We start from the raw sequence: 16914 nt of genomic DNA on the forward strand, positions 1-16914 counted from the left end.
TTAAAGAGTAGGATATATAATTATGTCAAAAATGGTATGTTGATCAATTTAATATACATTTTAGCAGACATTGATCATTGTTAAACACTTTCAGATTTGTACTTCTATGCCGTTTTGAAATGAAATTGCTTGTTACAACAGGCCTTTGTTGTATCACACATACCACTGGACTTATTTGAAATAAAGTTTTATTTTAAAAAAAGAAAAGAAAAGAAAAGAAAAAAGGTGGCCAGGTGTGGTGGCTCATGCCTGTAGCCTTAGCACTTTGGGAGGCCAAAGTGAGAGGATTGCTTGAGGCCAGAAGTTTGAGACCAGCCTGAACAACATGGTGAGAACCCATCTCTATTTAAATTGAAAAAAAATTTAATAGTTAAAAAGGCAAGTTTTACAATATGTATGTGTACATATCTATATATGATATATAATATGCATGTCTATATATAATATATATTATATGCGTGTGTGTGTGTGTATATATATGTACACTTTTTTTTTTTAAAGGCAGAATTTCGCTCTTGTTGCCCAAGCTGGGGTGCAATGACACAATCTCGGCTCACCGCAACCTCCACCTCTTGGGTTCAAGCAATTCTCCTGCCTCAGCCTCCCAAGTAGCTGGGATTACAGCCATGCACCACCACGCCAAGCTAATTTTGTATTTTTAGTAGAGACGGGGTTTCTCCATGTTGGTCAGGCTGGTCTTGAACTCCCAACCTCAGGTGATCTGCCCACCTCAGCCTCCCAAAGTGCTAGGGTTACAGGTGTGAGCCACCACACCTGGCCATGATATGTATATTTTATCACAAATTTTTTTAAAATTCATCTCAGCCAGATGTTGTGGCTCATGCTTGCAGTTCCAGAACTTTGGGAGGCTGAGGAAGGTGGACCACTTGATCCCAGGAGTTGGAGACTAGCCTGGCCAACATGGTGAAATTCCAATTCTACAAAAAATACAAAAATTAGCTGGGCATGGTAGTGTACACCTGTAGTCCTAGCTACTCCCAGAGTCTGAACTGGGAGGATCGCCTGAGCTGGGGAGGTCGAGGATGCAGTGAGCCATGATCGCACCACTGCACTCCAGCCTGGGCAACAGAGTAAGAACCTGTCTCAAAAAAAAAAAAAATTAGCCGGGCATGGTGGCAGGCGCCTGTAATCCCAGCTACTCAGGAAGCTGAGGCAGGAGAATCACCTGAACCCGGGGGCAGAGGTTGCAGTGAGCCGAGATTGCATCACTGCACTCTAGCCTGGGTGACAGAGCAAGACTCCGTCTCGGAAAAATTTTTTTTAAAAAATTAATCTAGTTCTCCTTTCTCATCCTGTACCTGGATCTTGACATTTATCTAACTTTAGGGTCTGTAGGTCTTGTTCATCTTTCACTGAGAGAAATAGTTATACACTTTACCTGAGCACTGAGACTCCGTGAGCAACTGGGGCCACTCTTGGGTTACCTTTCCCTGGAATGAGGGCTGGTTATCATCATGTCAAGTCTCTGAGTAATATATCCAAACATGAATCTCCGAGGAATCTAGTTTAATTAGCTTTACACTGAAGTTAGAGTGGGGGTTAGGGATGGGTCACATTGGAGAGTGGTAATCTCAATCTCTCTTCTACATTTATTGGAAAATAACATCCACAGATAAGATGGCTTCTGGGATTGCTCTCTGTCCCTACTTCTATTATTGCAAAGTTTAGTCTCCAAAGGAATCCAAAAGAAATCCAATTACATTGTAGGGGAAAGAGAGAGAATTAAAAATTATGCAGCATGTACCAGATACTGCTATTGTTGCTTGACATTCATTACTTCATTTGATTTTCATAACAAACATGTTATCATCTTTGGACTAGGAGCCAAATCTAGTTATTTTCTGACTCTACAGTCCAGGCTCATTCTATTCTATTATGCTCGCAGTTGCCTAGAGTCCATTTCTGTCACTGCCTCCTCCTGGAAAGAGCTGTGTTACCCTAAAATCAAAAATCTATAGCCAAGCTTTTATGTTGGCAGGCAAATGAGACTCCTGGCAGCAAGTTTACCCTTTGATGAAAGCACTTGATACTGATTCCCTGTTAAAATAGTTTGGGGAGGAGAAAGAGAAGGGGGAATGGCAGAATAAGTGCTTCTTCATCTCTGCATTCAGCATCTCCCTTGGCTCAAAAAAGAAACAAAGCAACCAACTCATATAGACGAAAGAAATTAAACCTGATGCCTGAAAATCACTAAGTGTAAATTTAGGCTTACATATAGACCTTGTTGACTTAATCATACCTAAATTGCTTTTCCAGAAGTATTTGTCATGGGATTATTTTACTTTATTAGCTAGGAATAGACAAAGCAATAAACACATAAGATAACTACATACTCTGCTTCTATTAATCACTTAATCAGCTATCTCCCAACAAATGATCTGATTCTTCTTCCAAACGAGAAAACTTGTCTATCAAAATACTACTTTAAGGACATCAAATCCTTACAAATAAAATCTTAATACACATCAATTAATTTTGTAAGACATTCAAGTTAGAAATCTGAGCAAATAAACTAGTAACTGCATGAAAACTTTCCAAAGGATTTTCATAATCTTTTATAGCTTATCTTAAATTGAAATTCACATCTTGTCACAAAAGCACTTGAGAGTTCTGTGTGTGCATTGTAAAATGTCTTCTAACACAGTGGATGGGAGTAAAGTCAACAATTAGTTACTCTATAAACCAAATAAAATGTGATTATGGAGTGCTGAGGAGCTGCTTGTTACTCAATGGAGAAAATTATTGGCTGGGTGCGGTGGCTCACGCCTGCAATCCCAGCACTTTGGGAGGCCGAGGCAGGCAGATCACTTAAGTTCAGGAGTTCCAGATCAGTCTGGGCAACATGGTGAAACCCGATCTCTACCAAAAAAAACACAAATAATAATAATAATAATAGCCGGGCGTGGCGGCATACGCCTGTGGTCCCAGCTACTCAGGAGGCTGAGGTGGGAGAATCATTTGAACCTTGGAAGCAAAGGTTGCAGTGAGTCCAGATTGCACCACTGCCTTCCAGCATGGGTGACAGAGTAAGATCCTGTCTCAAAAAAAAAAAAAGACAAGAAAATTTTATTTCTATCTGAGCTTTAGTTTTCTTATTTATGAAAGATAGTATATAACAAAATCATCTCTTAGTACATTTCAGTCTTTAAGTTTCTATCATTTGGTTATTCAGTAATATGATAAACCAAAATATAAAATAATTCATATCTAATTGTTAGTATGTAATGACATAACGAGATAAAATTATTAACAAGGGTTTTCAGAGTAAATACCAATGGTAAAATCTACTTGTCTTATTACAACTTTTCTAAATTATTATTTGATAACTAATATGCCTTAATATCATTAAATTCTTTGAAAAATATAAATATTATTCTGGTCTTTCATATAAATAATTTAACATTAAAACTTTAATTTATTAAAGAAGCATGTTTAGATTTGCCTTTTTTTTTATTTGTACAAATTTATGGGGTATGTGTGCAATTCTGTTACATGCATAGGTGCATGTAACAATCTAATAATGGTCAAGTCAGAGCTTTTACAAACCTTATATTTACTTATTTACAACTTGTTTTAATTTCTTTGACAAAATGATTTAACAAATGGCATCACTAGATATAAAAATTTAATTTGAAGTTTCTCTTGCATTTTTAATATCTATAAGTTTTTAACAGTATAAATTGAAGTTCTCCTTGAAGTAAACCACATTCTTCTGGTTTTATTTTAAAATTTTGGATCAAAAGGAATTGTAAGTTTATATTATCCAAAAAAGAAAAAAGAAATGTAGTTTTGAGGTGGCAGATGGGAGGTTTAAAAATAATGCACTCATTTCCAAAAGATGCTATAATAAGCATGTTTCAGCTTTATAATAAAACAACAATAAAAGAAAGAGCATACCATGCAAATAAAACTCACATCTTCCTTTATAATAGGGCAAAACTTTATCCCTCTCCTTTCTTTGGGGTCTATGTTTTTCCATATTTCTGAAATAGTAGTAACTCATCTAAGCAGGGAAGATGGGAAATTATAGAATGTGTAGCATCTCTATGTTTCTTATATACCTTGTATCAGATGAAATTAGTTTCTTATAAACCTTGTATCTGACAAAATATTTTTCTGCTATAGTTAGCATAAAGCATTTACTTTTATGAGAACCACAGTAAACACCAAGCACCTAAAATGACAACCATCCTTCCCTAGTAACCATTTTATAGTTATCAACAATGCTGATCTTTGTAGACTGTGGATCCTTTTTAATACTGAAAGGATTCAAATTCCATGGCAATACTACTTGTACCATAAGAATGCTTTCAAATCCTTCAAATGTTTAGTTGTCACTAGGTTCAATTCTGATATCCTGCCTGATGCAAAATTTACATCATTGCCTACTAAACAAGGAACTAAATATAAGGCTGTGTTGTCGCAGGCGCGGTGGTTCACACCTGTAATCCCAGCACTTTGGGAGGCTGAGACGGGCGGATCGCCTGAGGTCAAGAGTTCGAGACCAGCCTGACCAACATGGAGAAACTCCGTCTCTACTAATAATACAAAATTACCCAGGTGTGGTGGCGCATGCCTGTAATCCCAGCTACTCAGGAGGCTGAGGCAGGAAAATCGCTTGAACCCAGGAGGCGGAGGTGGCGGTGAGCCGAGATGGCGCCATTGCATTCCAGCCTGGGCAACAAGAGCAAAACTCTGTCTCAAAAAAAAAAAAAAAAAAAAAAAAGGATGTGTTGAAGAACAAAATAAAATGTGGTTTATGTTATGTAAAAGTAGTTACCAGAGTCCACTAACATGCAGTCTATCTGTAATGTTATTAGGAACTTGTCTTTTAAAGAACCAGCATACATATATTCCCTTTATGTCTGTTACTCATAAAGATTAAAGTATTTGGGAATTTGCCAGGCGCGGTGGCTCACCCCTGTAATCCTAGCACTTTGGGAGGCCAAGGCGGGCGGATCACGAGGTCAGGAGATCGAGACCATCCTGGCTAACACGGTGAAACCCCGTCTCTACTAAAAATACAAAAAATTAACTGGGCGTGGTGGCGCGCGCCTGTAGTCCCAGCTACTCGGGAGGCTGAGGCAGGAGAATGGTGTGAACCCGGGAGGCGGAGCTTGCAGTGAGCCAAGATCGCGCCACTGCACTCCAGCCTGGGCGACAGAGCAACACTCTGTCTAAAAACAATAAAAATAAAAATAAAAAAATAAAGTATTTGGGAATTCTACCTAAGTAGATGTTAATAGTTTTACTTCTCTTATCTAACAAAGTATAGGATGCTTTAGAAGTAAGAGGCTTTCTTTACCTCCACCATGATTATCCAACATTTGTGATCTTGGTTCCTAAGAGGCTCCTAGAAAAAGGTGAAACCTTTTTACAAATATGTACCCCTATATATGCTGCTCAAAAATCTACAGCTTTACCTTGCTCCTTCAGACTCAAGAAAACTTTGAGGTCATCTGGGCAGTCCTCTCCAGTGTGGGAATCCCCTTTATGATATCCCTGACAGGGAGCTCACCAGTTTCTGCTTAAAGACTCCAAGCACAGGGTCCTCCCTGCTTCACAAGGTGTCCAATTCCTCTCTCAAATGTTAGAAAGTTCTTATTTTAAGGAGATATCTACTTCCTGCAGCCTCCACCCAGTAATCCAACTTCTGCCTTCTGAAGCCACATGAAATAAACTTAACTCCTCTTGTCAATAGAATTTTTCTTCAAATAAAGAGATGCAGATATTTTCACAATTCTTCCCATAACCTTGTGCACTATCTTTCTTGGACGTGCTCAAATTTATCAAAACCCTCTTTAAAATTGGGAGCTAGAAAGACTGCTCAAATACTCTGTAAGATTGAATGATACAGGGACATTTTACTTTCCTGAATTAGTCCTCATGTAACATTTCCCAGAAGAATAGCTACTTTTTATTTCTTCCCACCTTTGAAGCCCCTTAAGGAAGGAACAGTTGGGCAGGGTGTGATGGCTTATGCCTGTAATCCCAGCACTTTGGGAGGCCAAGGTGGGTGGATCGCTTAGTCCAAGAGTTCGAGACCAGCCCAGGCAACATGGTAAAGCCCTGTCTCCACTGAAAATACAAAAATTAGCTGGTGTGGTGGCATGCACATGTAATCCCAGCTACTTGGGAGGTTGAGGCCGGAGAATTGCTTGAACCCAGGGGGCAGAGGTTGCAGTGAGCCACGATCATGCCACAGCACTCCAGCCTGGGCGACAGAGCAAAACTCCATCCCCCCAAAAAAAAGGAAAAGAATAGTTAACGGGGCCCCTGACTAGGAAGAAAGACCTTCTATGAGTCCCCTCACTCTGCTAGAAATCTGGTCATCAGGCTCAGAAATCAACGAGGTAGACTTCAAGATCAATTGGTTGGAACCCTGATATTTCACGGAGACAATGTAGCACATTATCAAACACAGATTATTTTTATTGACTAGTGGTCATTTTAATAAACAAAGAATCCACTAATTCCTTCTTATAAATAGAAGTTAATTTAATATTTTATCACCTTTCTTATTTCCAAAAATGTCTAAATCAGTCTTCTCTTATTTATTCTCTTTTTTCCACAATGACAAACTATGTAGTCCACTATAGTAAGTTATCTCCACCATATAGAAGAGAAAATAAATCTAATCCTTTGGTATCTGGGGAGCTCCTCAGTGAATCCTTTGCTATCACCATCTTGGATAACTCTCTAATGCTGCTTCCAAAAAAGCAGTGGTTGCTCCCTTTTATAATCCCACCAACAAGGGTTCCAATTTCTCCACATTCTCACCAACACTGGTTATTTTCTGGTGTGTATTTTTTTGGTTTTGTTTTTATTTTAATAGTAGCCATCCTAACAGATATAAGGTGATATTTCATTTTGGTTTAGTTTCACATTTCTCCGATGCAGAGAGAGAGAGCTTTCGCCTTCAAGTCTTCCACCTTTTAGTTCATGTTCTCTCCCATCCTTTCTTCTTTCTTCTTCTCTAGCAGCGTACCTTCTCCCATCCCAACTGCTGTGGTCCCTAACACAGAGGTCAAGGGCACAGATTTACTAGAAAATACAGGAACTTGAGGATATATACTACATATCCCTGAGGGAAATCACTGGCCATCTTTAAATCACTGATTTAAAGCCATCAGTGGTCACTGTTGTCCTTATTAGTACTTGTTTCTTCTCCTCTCCATAATAAACTCAACTCTAAGTTAAGAAATATAAGTATGCTTAGTTTTGTGCTCCTACAGCCTGTTAAAAAAGTCTTTTTTTTCCAAGGCCTTTTTCTACCTCCTTGGTCTCAAATCATAACTTTGCCCCTGGTAGCCATGTGATCTGCTGATTTAGACGGTGTCCTCTGCGCTCTTCCTCTAAGAATTTCTAACAAGCCAGTCATCAGGTACCACTTTAGCTAAACCTTCATTTTGACCTTCCTATTCAGGATGCCTTTGTCCCAGCTACCTTTATTTCCAGTCTTCTAACACTTAAGGATTTTCTAGTAAGCTGAGAACCTCAGGCTTCAGCTCATCTAAGACTTGGGGATTTTTCCCTCAAATCTCTTTTGAGTCCTTTCTGAACTTTCCATTTTACCACAGTATAATAATTGTATAAGGTCACCCTCCATGCACAACAACTTCTTTATGAGAGTATTGTTTTCTTGCAAATAAGTATACATTACTTTTTCCTTAGAAGCAAATGTGATTTTTTTTTAAGTTGGTGAAAGGCACCAAACCATAATTTGTTACATAGAATCCATGCCCTAAACACTTTGAGGGAAATAAAAATACACAAAATATGGTTCCTGCCCTCAGAGAACTTATGCTGTATTTGAGATGATTAAGTATAAAATCTTAATAATTAAAAAAAAAATTGGGTAGCACATAATATGTGTCCTCTGTAATGACTCACTAATCATTAATGGTCATATAATGATCACACATGGAGGATGTTAGGAGACTGCGGCATTTGAGACAGGCTTTGCCTAACCTATTAAGATTTCAGCTAAGTTCACAACATGTGCAAATTCATGGAGAACACTCTATGGACAAAAAGGATAGGTGCCAGCAAATGCAGGGAGGCGAGATGCTTCAGATGTGGTCTGGATATGACAATCCAAGGGTCACACAGTAAGTACCCCCTTCCAACTGAACTGCCTACCCATGACAGTGGTCCTACTCATTCTTTACACAGAGGTGGCCACTGATTGGAACAGAGTGGGCCTGACTCAAGGGCAGCTTCTCCACAGCCTGGGACTTGACCCATGGAGTGGACTTACTCAAAGGACTTTTCCTCCTGGGGCAATGGAAATTAGTCCAGACTATCTCCCTCCAGAATTTATAGAGAATGCAGAGAGGATTGGTGAGAGGGAGAAAGGAAGCGAGCAACCCCTCAAGAAGACACCAGACAACAAAGCCTGGGTCCTGGGTATTTATAATAAACCCCTTTATCTTAAAATTATCTGAGTGAATCTCTTCCTGGCAAACAAAAAAAGCCTGATGTAACATATTTTAAGAACAAGTAATACACAAGTCTACCCTGAATAGAGGATTTATCGAGGGGAGTAGCAGAAGGTAATTTTGAAACAGTTCGAGGTCTTCGCATGTGAAGAACTTCGAATGTCAACTATATATTTTTGTCTTTTTCATCTAATCTATCCTTGATCTTAGCCAAAAGGCTGACAAGCGATTTTTAATCTAATCTTACTTTAATTTTGCCATTGCATATTTAACAAAACTTAAAACCAAAACAGTACCTACCAGATTAAATAGAAATAAATTAATTTGCAAGATATATATGTGACTCGAATAGCAGGAGGAAAAATGTTTGATTTTGGCCAGGCGTGATGACTCACACCTGTAATCCCAGCACTTTGGGAGGCCAAGGTGGGCGGATCACTTGATGCCAGGAGTTGGAGACCAGCCTGGCCAACATGGCGAATCCCCATCTCTACTAAAGATACAAAAATTAGCCAGACCTGAAGGTGCGTGTCTGTCATCCCAGCTATTGGGGAGGCTGAGACATGAGAATCATTTGAACCTGGGAGGTGGAGGCTGCACTGAGCCGAGATCGCAACACTGCACCTCAGCCTGCGCCACAGAGTGAGACTCCATCTCAAAAAAAAAAAAAAAAAAAGTGTGATTTTACTCTTATTTGTCACAGATGACCAAAGGCATTTACTATGCTGGTGGTGGCTGGGCACATTGGCTCACATCTGTAATCCTAACACTTTAGGAGGCTGAGGTGGGCAGGAGGTCAGGAGATTGAGACCATCCTGGCCAACACAGTGAAACCCCATCTCTACTAAAAATACAAAAATTAGCTGGCTGTGGTGGTGCACGCCAGTAATCCCAGCTACTCGGGAGGCTGAGGTAGGAGAATCACTTAAACTGGGAGGCGGAGGTTGCAGTGAGCCGAGATCACACCACTGCACTCCAGTCCAGGCGACAAAGCAAGACTCCATCTCAGAAAAAAAAAAAAAAAAAATTCTGGTGGTTAGTTGATAAAACAAGCTGATGCTTTCTAAATCTTTTCTTTTTTTCACACACCGAACGATGGAGATCTACACCCACACCTCATATTTCCATATGTTTTTACACACAGTCAAGGATGAATTTTGTTTTTTTGTTTTACTTTTTTTTTTTTTTTTTGAGACAGAGTCTCACTGTCGCCCAGGCTGGAATGCAGTGGCCGGATCTCGGCTTACTGCAAGCTCAGCCTCCTGGGTTCACACCATTCTCCCGCCTCAGCCTGGGATTACAGGTGCCCGCCACTATGCCCGTCTAATTTTTTGTATTTTTAGTAGGTTTCCCTCGGCCTCCCAAAGTGCTGGGATTACAGGCGTGAGCCACTGCGCCTGGCCCAGCCTGGTCTTAAACTCTTCGGCTCAAGCAATCTGCCTACCTTAGCCTCTTCAAGTGCTGGGATTATAGGCATGAGCCACCATTTCTGGCTCTACACTTTTAATTTAATGGATAAAAATGCAGAGCTAATCATCTTATTTTGCTTTATGAACAGATTTGATTGGATTTTATTTTATCCTTTCTGAAAATTTTCCAAATGGTGCACACTAATTCTCATGAAGATTCTCATTTGGTCTCACAGAAAAATATATTTCCTCTTAAGAGCAATTATAAGTGTGGATAGACAAAGCCAACAGTACTTTGTGGTTGAGCTGGAAAATGTTTACTCAGTTTGATGCTGTGGCCAATAAAACAAAACAAGAGGAAAATACTAGAAGTATGGGAACAGAGGGAGTCTTTAAAGTTATAATATATTATAGCAAGTCACTTTAATGTAGCTTTGGTGAAACAGCTGCTTGCTCTAGAGAAAATCCATTTGGAAGGTTCTGTGAGCTTGTGAGCTGTGAATGCAAATGATGGAAGAGTTTGTACATCTGGGTTGTTGGTGGGAATATTTAACCTTTTTCACTGCTTACTCTTGGTGCTTCTTTTGCTACCTCCCCTTGATCCTTAATATGTCTGCCTCAGTTTGGATTATTAACAACCCTTCCAATGACCCTCAATGAATGGCAGTAGTGGCTTTCTTTTTTTCTTTTTTTTGTTTATTTATTTATTTTCCTTTTTTTTTTTTTTTTTTTTTTGAGATGGAGTCTTGCTCTGTCGCCCAGGCTGGGGTGCAGTGGTGTGATCTCGGCTCACTGCAACCTCTGCCTCCTGGGTTCAAGTGATTCTCCTGCCTCAGCCTCCCGAGTAGCTGGGATTACAGGCACCGGCCATCCCGCTCAGCTAATTTCTGTATTTTTAGTAGAGATGGGGTTTTACCATGTTGGTCAGGCTAGTCTCGAACTCCTGACCTCGTGATCCACCCACCTCGGCCTCCCAAAGTGCTGGGATTACAAGCGTGAGCCCCCGCGCCCGACCTTTTTGTTTTTTTAAAGAGACAGGATCTTGCTCTGTTGCCCAGGCTGGAGTGTAGTGGGTGTGATCATAGCTCACAGTCACCTTGAACTTCTGAGCTCCAGCAATCCTCTTGCCTCAGCCCCACAAAGTGCTGGGATTAGGTGTGAGCCACTATGCCAGCCTGGTGTTGCTTTTATATTTTCTTTTTTTGAGACAGTCTCTTGCTTTGTTGTCCAGGCTGGAGTGCAGCGGCCTGATCTTGGCTCACTGCAGCCTCTGCCTCCTGGGTTCCAGCGATTCTCATGCCTCAGCCTCCCGAGTAGCTGCGATTACAGGCATGTGCCACCATGCCTGGTGAATTTTTATATTTATTTTGTAGTGATGGGGTTTTGCCTGTTGGCCAGGCTAGTCTCGAACTGCTGGCCTCAAGTGATCCGGCCACCTCAGTCTCCTAAATTGCTGGGATTGCAGGCATGAGCCACCGTGCCCAGCCTATTTTGAGATATCCTAGAAACTTTTTACAATGTTGACCAAAGCATTTTGGTTTACAAAATCCATCCTTCTACTTCTTGCTGACAGGTTTGATGGAAAAAAAAAAAAAAAAAAAAGCCGGGCGCGGTGGCTCACGCCTGTAATCCCAGCACTTTGGGAGGCCTAGGCAGGCAGATCACGAGGTCAGGAGATGGAGACCATCCTGGCTAACACGGTGAAACCCTGTCTCTACTAAAAATACAAAAAATTAGCCGGGCGTGGTGGCAGGCGCCTGTAGTTCCAGCTACTCCGGAGGCTGAGGCAGGAGAATGGCGTGCACCTGGGAGGTGGAGCTTGCAGTGAGCCGAGGTCGCGCCACTGCACTGCAGCCTGGGAGACAGAGTGAGACTCCTTCTCAAAAAAAAAAAAAAAAATTAGTCAGGAGTTGTGGCACGTGCCTGTAGTCCCAGTGTCTTGGAAGACTGAGGTGGGAGGATTGGTTAAGCCTGGGAGCTGTTATTAGCCATGATCACACCACTGTACTGCAAGTGAGACCTGGTCTCAAAAAAAAAAAAAAAACATATTAACTGCCATCGTTTATAGGAGTTTATGCTTTCAACATACTCATTTAAGTATGCCATATGTATTTGTAGAAGCACTGCTTATCACAAGACTGGAAACAACCAAAGTGTCCATCAGTAGGTAGCTGGTTACATAAATTAGTTTACTCATAACATGAATGGATACTAAGCAGGTAGTTTAGCTTTAGTTCATGTATTTTCACTATTGTATAGTATGTCAGAGTATGAGTATATACCACAGTACGTTTTAAAAATATATCAACATAAGTCAGGCCCGGTGGCTCCTGCCTGTAATCCCAGCACTTTGGGAAGCCAAGGCGGGAGGATCACGAGGTCAGGAGATCGAGACCATCCTGGCTACCACGGTGAAACCCCGTATCTACTACAAATACAAAAAATTAGCTGGCCATAGTGGCGGGCGCCTGAAGTCCCAGCTACTCCGGAGGCTGAGGCAGGAGAATGGCGTGAACGCTGGAAGCGGAGCTTGCGGTGAGCCCAGATCGCGCCACTGCACTCCAGCCAGGGCGACAGAGCGAGACTCTATCTCAATAAATAAATAAATAAATAAATAAATAAATAAAATAAAAATATATCAACATAAATAGATTTCATAACATAAGTTGAAGACAAAAAGCAAAACACCAAAATGCCAATAGTATGCTATCAAGAAATTTAAAAACATGAGAAACAATTATATTTATTGTTAGGTATACATTCATATGAAGTACAAGTTCAAAGAAATGCATGGGAATGATGAGAGTTGTTACCTGCAGAGTTAATGGAGGATACACTTGGAAAGAGATACTGGGTTAAACCACATGACACTGCCAATGTTTATGCATTTATGACATACGAAAACACCAATCTCATGTTCCAACCCAACATATAAGTAGTGTTCCCTTATGTCAAATAGGTTTTATGTCTTAAGCTAAGAGGTGAATACACACGTGTTCACATGAATGCATGTGGCTCCACAAACTCTGTGACCCTAGAAAAGTCCAGGCGAGGTGGCTCACGCCTGTAATCCCAGCACTTTGGGAGGGACAAGGCAGGGGGAATCATGAGTTCAGGAGCTCGAGACCAGCCTGGCCAACATAGTGAAACCCCGTCTCTACTAAAAATACAAAAATTAGTCAGGCATAGTGGTGCACACCTGTAGTCCCAGCTACTCAGGAGGCTGAAACAAGAGCATCGCTTGAACCTGAGAGGAGGAGGTTGTGGTGAGGTGAGATCGAGCCACTGCACTCCAGCCTGGGCAACAGAGTGAGATTCCATCTCAAAAAGAAAAAAGAAAAGAAAGGAAATGCTATTTATTCTGTTTTTTGTTTTGTTTTGTTTTGTTTGAGATGGAGTCTCACTCTTGTCACCCAGGCTGGAGAGCAGTGGTGCAATCTCAGCTCACTGCAACCTCCTCCTCCCAGATTCAAGAGATTCCCCTGCCTCAGCCTCCCAACCAGCTGGGATTACAGGTGCAAGCCACCACGCCCAGCTAATTTTTGTATTTTTGGTAGAGACAGGGTTTCATCATGTTGGCCAGACTGGTCTCGAACTCCTGACCTCAGGTGATCCGCCCACCTCGGGCTCCCAAAGTGCTGGAATTACAGGCGTGAGCCACTGAGCCCAGCCTTTAATCTGGTTTCTTCACCTGTAGCATGGTGAAGAATGCATATCTCACAGGGGTATACTAAGGATCAAATAAGTTAATATATGTAAAGGACTTAAAGAGTGCCTGGCACATAGGCAAGCACTATTTGATTCCATTACTATTGTTTGTATAGCTGTTTGTATGGTTGGAAAATATTTTATGGAAATATGTTTCAATTTCTTATGGAAAATGGTAAATAGAAACAAAAGTAGAGAGAATAGTATAATGAGATATAAACAAAATTGGAGAGAATAGTATAATGACTCAAATCATTTTGCCTTCACAATTAGCAAATCATGGCCAGTGTTTCACTTCTATTCCCATCCCCTTTCCAGAAACACATGAGATTATTTTGAAGAAAATCCTAGATTTTATCCATAAGCATTTCAATATATACCTTAAAATATAAAGACTTTTAAAAACTTAACCCTGTAATCCCAGCACTTTGGGAGGCACGAGGTCAGGAGTTCGAGACTAGCCTGGCCAATATGGTGAAACCCCGTCTCTACGAAAAATACAAAAACTAGCCGGGCATGGTGGCATGCACCTGTTATCCCAGCTACTCGGGAGGCTGAGGCAGGAGAACCACTTGAACCCCGGAGGTAGAAGTTGCGGTAAGCCAAGATTGCACCACTGCACTCCATCCTGGGCAACAGAGTGAGACCGTCTCAAAAAACAAAAACAAAAAACATAACGCAAATACTGTTATCACACTTTAAAAATTAACAATTTCTTAATATTATCAAAAATAGTCACTGTTAAAATTTGTTGCTTGTGCACCACTGCACTCCATCCTGGGCAACAGAGTGAGACCGTCTCAAAAAACAAAAACAAAAACAAAAACAAAAAAACATAACCCAAATACTGTTATCACACTTTAAAAATTAACAATTTCTTAATATTATCAAAAATAGTCACTGTTGGCCGGGCGCGGTGGCTCACGCCTGTAATCCTAGCACTTTGGGAGGCCGAGGCGGGCGGATCACAAGGTCAGGAGATCGAGACCACGGTGAAACCCCGTCTCTACTAAAAATACAAAAAATTAGCCGGGCGAGGTAGTGGGCGCCTGTAGTCCCAGCTACTCAAGAGGCTGAGGCAGGAGAATGGCGTGAACCCGGGAGGCGGAGCTTGCAGTGAGCCGAGATCGCGCCACTGCACTCCAGCCTGGGGGACAGAGCGAGACTCCGTCCTAAAAAAAAAAAAAAAAAAAAAAAAAGTCACTGTTAAAATTTGTTGCTTGTGTCATAAATAGTTATAAGTAAACTTTATGTTGCAATATTTATAAGTAGACGGCTTGATGAATTTTTATAAAGTGAACATACTTATGTAATAAGCACCTTGAAAAAAATTGAGTCTGTGTGTTTTTTATGATTTTTAAAAATCAGGGTGCAAATAAGGCCATGCTTTACAATTGATTGACAATCTCTTTCATAGTATTAATAATTGTTTAAACAGTTTTTAAATTAATATTAAAATAATGAAGAATATGAGCTTATTTCTGTTTTTTAGGCAATTTGGTTTTTTTTTTTTTTCTTTCTGAGAGAATATATAAAACACGATTAGTTACCATTGACAGTGGAAATGGAAGTCAGAAATTCAATAAGGAAAGTTTACTTTTCAGCTGGGTATGGTGGCTCATGCCTGTAATTCCAGCACTTTGGGAGGCTAAGGTGGGCAGATCACCTGAGGTCAGGAGTTCACGACCAGCCTGGCTAACATGGTAAAACCCCGTCTCTACTAAAAATGCAAAAATTAGCTGGGCATGGTGGCAGGCAGAGTTCCCCTAAGTTTGAGAGTTTGAGACCAGCCTGGGCAACATGGTGAAACCCCTTCCCTACAAAAAATTATCCAGGCGTGGTGATGCGCACCTGCAGTCCCAGCTACTTCATAGGCTGAGGCACAATAATCACTTGAGCCCAGGAGGTGGAGGTTGCAGTGAGCTGTGATCACACCACTGCACTCCAGCCTGAGTGAGGAGAGTAAGACCTTGTCTCAAAAAATAACAGTATTTTTTTAAAAAAGAAAATACTATCGAAAATTAAAAACGGGTTCAACTTATGGTCATTAAAGTGTAACAAACAGTTCTATAATTAATATGGTTACACTTTGTGTCCTCACCCAAATCTCATCTTGAATTGTAATCCCGATAACCCCCACATGTCAAGGGAGACCTGGTGGGAGATGGTTGGATCATGGGGGCAGTGTCCCTCATGCTGTTCTCACGATAGTGAGTGAGTTCTCACGACGTCGGATGGTTTTATGCATGTCTAACAGTTCCTCCTTCACACACTTGCTCTCTCTCCTCTTCCGCCATGATTGTAAGTTTCCTGATGCCTCCCCAGCCATTTGGAACTGTGAGTCAATTAAACCTCTTTCCTTTATAAATTACTCAGTCTCAGGTAGTATCTTTATAGCAGTGTGAGAACAGACTAATCCAATAATTATATGCTATTGTTCTATACATGAATCATATTATACATTAAATTAATATTATACTATACAGAGTTACCTATATTCTATAGTTAACTCAACACACAGATTCCTTTTAGAATTCACTTGTTTCTTTCATAATTGTAATTGTTTTCTACCATAATCACTGTGTCTTTGTTACTTAGGTTTCCAGCCCTTGGTCTAATTGAAACGAAAGCGTCATACTGGTGTGCCAGCAATAGAATTTAAAAATCTTTAGACTGGGATATTGTAGTTTTGCAGACCTTAATGGCATTGCCCTTGACTGGAGATGCACAAGCAAATTCATTTCCTGTCAGCCTTGCTAAGGATAATGGGCTTTCCCGGTGCTGCCGAGTTTTCACTGACTTCTTTTTTTTCTTTTTTTTAAGACAGAGTCTCAATCTGTCACCCAGGCTACAGTGCAGTCGTGCAATCTCGGCTCACTGCAACTCAGTCTCCCAAGTAACTGGGACTAGAAGCGTGTACTACCAGCTTGGCTAATGTTTGTATTTTTAGTAGAGACAAGGTTTCACCATGTTTCCCAGGCTGGTCGTGAACTCCTGACCTCAGGTGATCTGCCCACCGTGGCCTCCCAAAGTGCTGGGATTACAGGCGTGAGCCACTGCACCCAGCTCACCAGCTTCTATTGACAGTGCAGTGGAGGGGGCTCTGAGCACAATGACGTCTTCTGGCAGAGTTCCTGGGAAAGAAGAAAGAATGATGCCCTGCAAGAAACCCCTTGTATTTGGAAACCAGAACGTCAGGCTCTTCATAAAGGTTTTATTTTCCTCCTACTTTAGGATATCTTCAGGTGAAGGCAACAAGACAATTGAAAAGGCCTGAAATTAAAATGTGTGTGAATGCTTCCATAAAACATTTAGAGTACTCCACGTTCCAGAAC

The 16914-nt window shown here is 40.9% G+C and overlaps 1 protein-coding gene across 1 annotated transcript in view; it reads right to left on the reverse strand.

The window, feature by feature from the left end:
- Positions 1–16914, reverse strand: part of LOC105486421 (ankyrin 2) — a 698368-nt gene that overhangs the window by 591058 nt on the left and 90396 nt on the right. The window lies entirely within an intron of this gene.

This window comes from Macaca nemestrina, chromosome 3 (genome assembly GCF_043159975.1).
Source record: "Macaca nemestrina isolate mMacNem1 chromosome 3, mMacNem.hap1, whole genome shotgun sequence".
Taxonomy (NCBI): domain Eukaryota; kingdom Metazoa; phylum Chordata; class Mammalia; order Primates; family Cercopithecidae; genus Macaca; species Macaca nemestrina.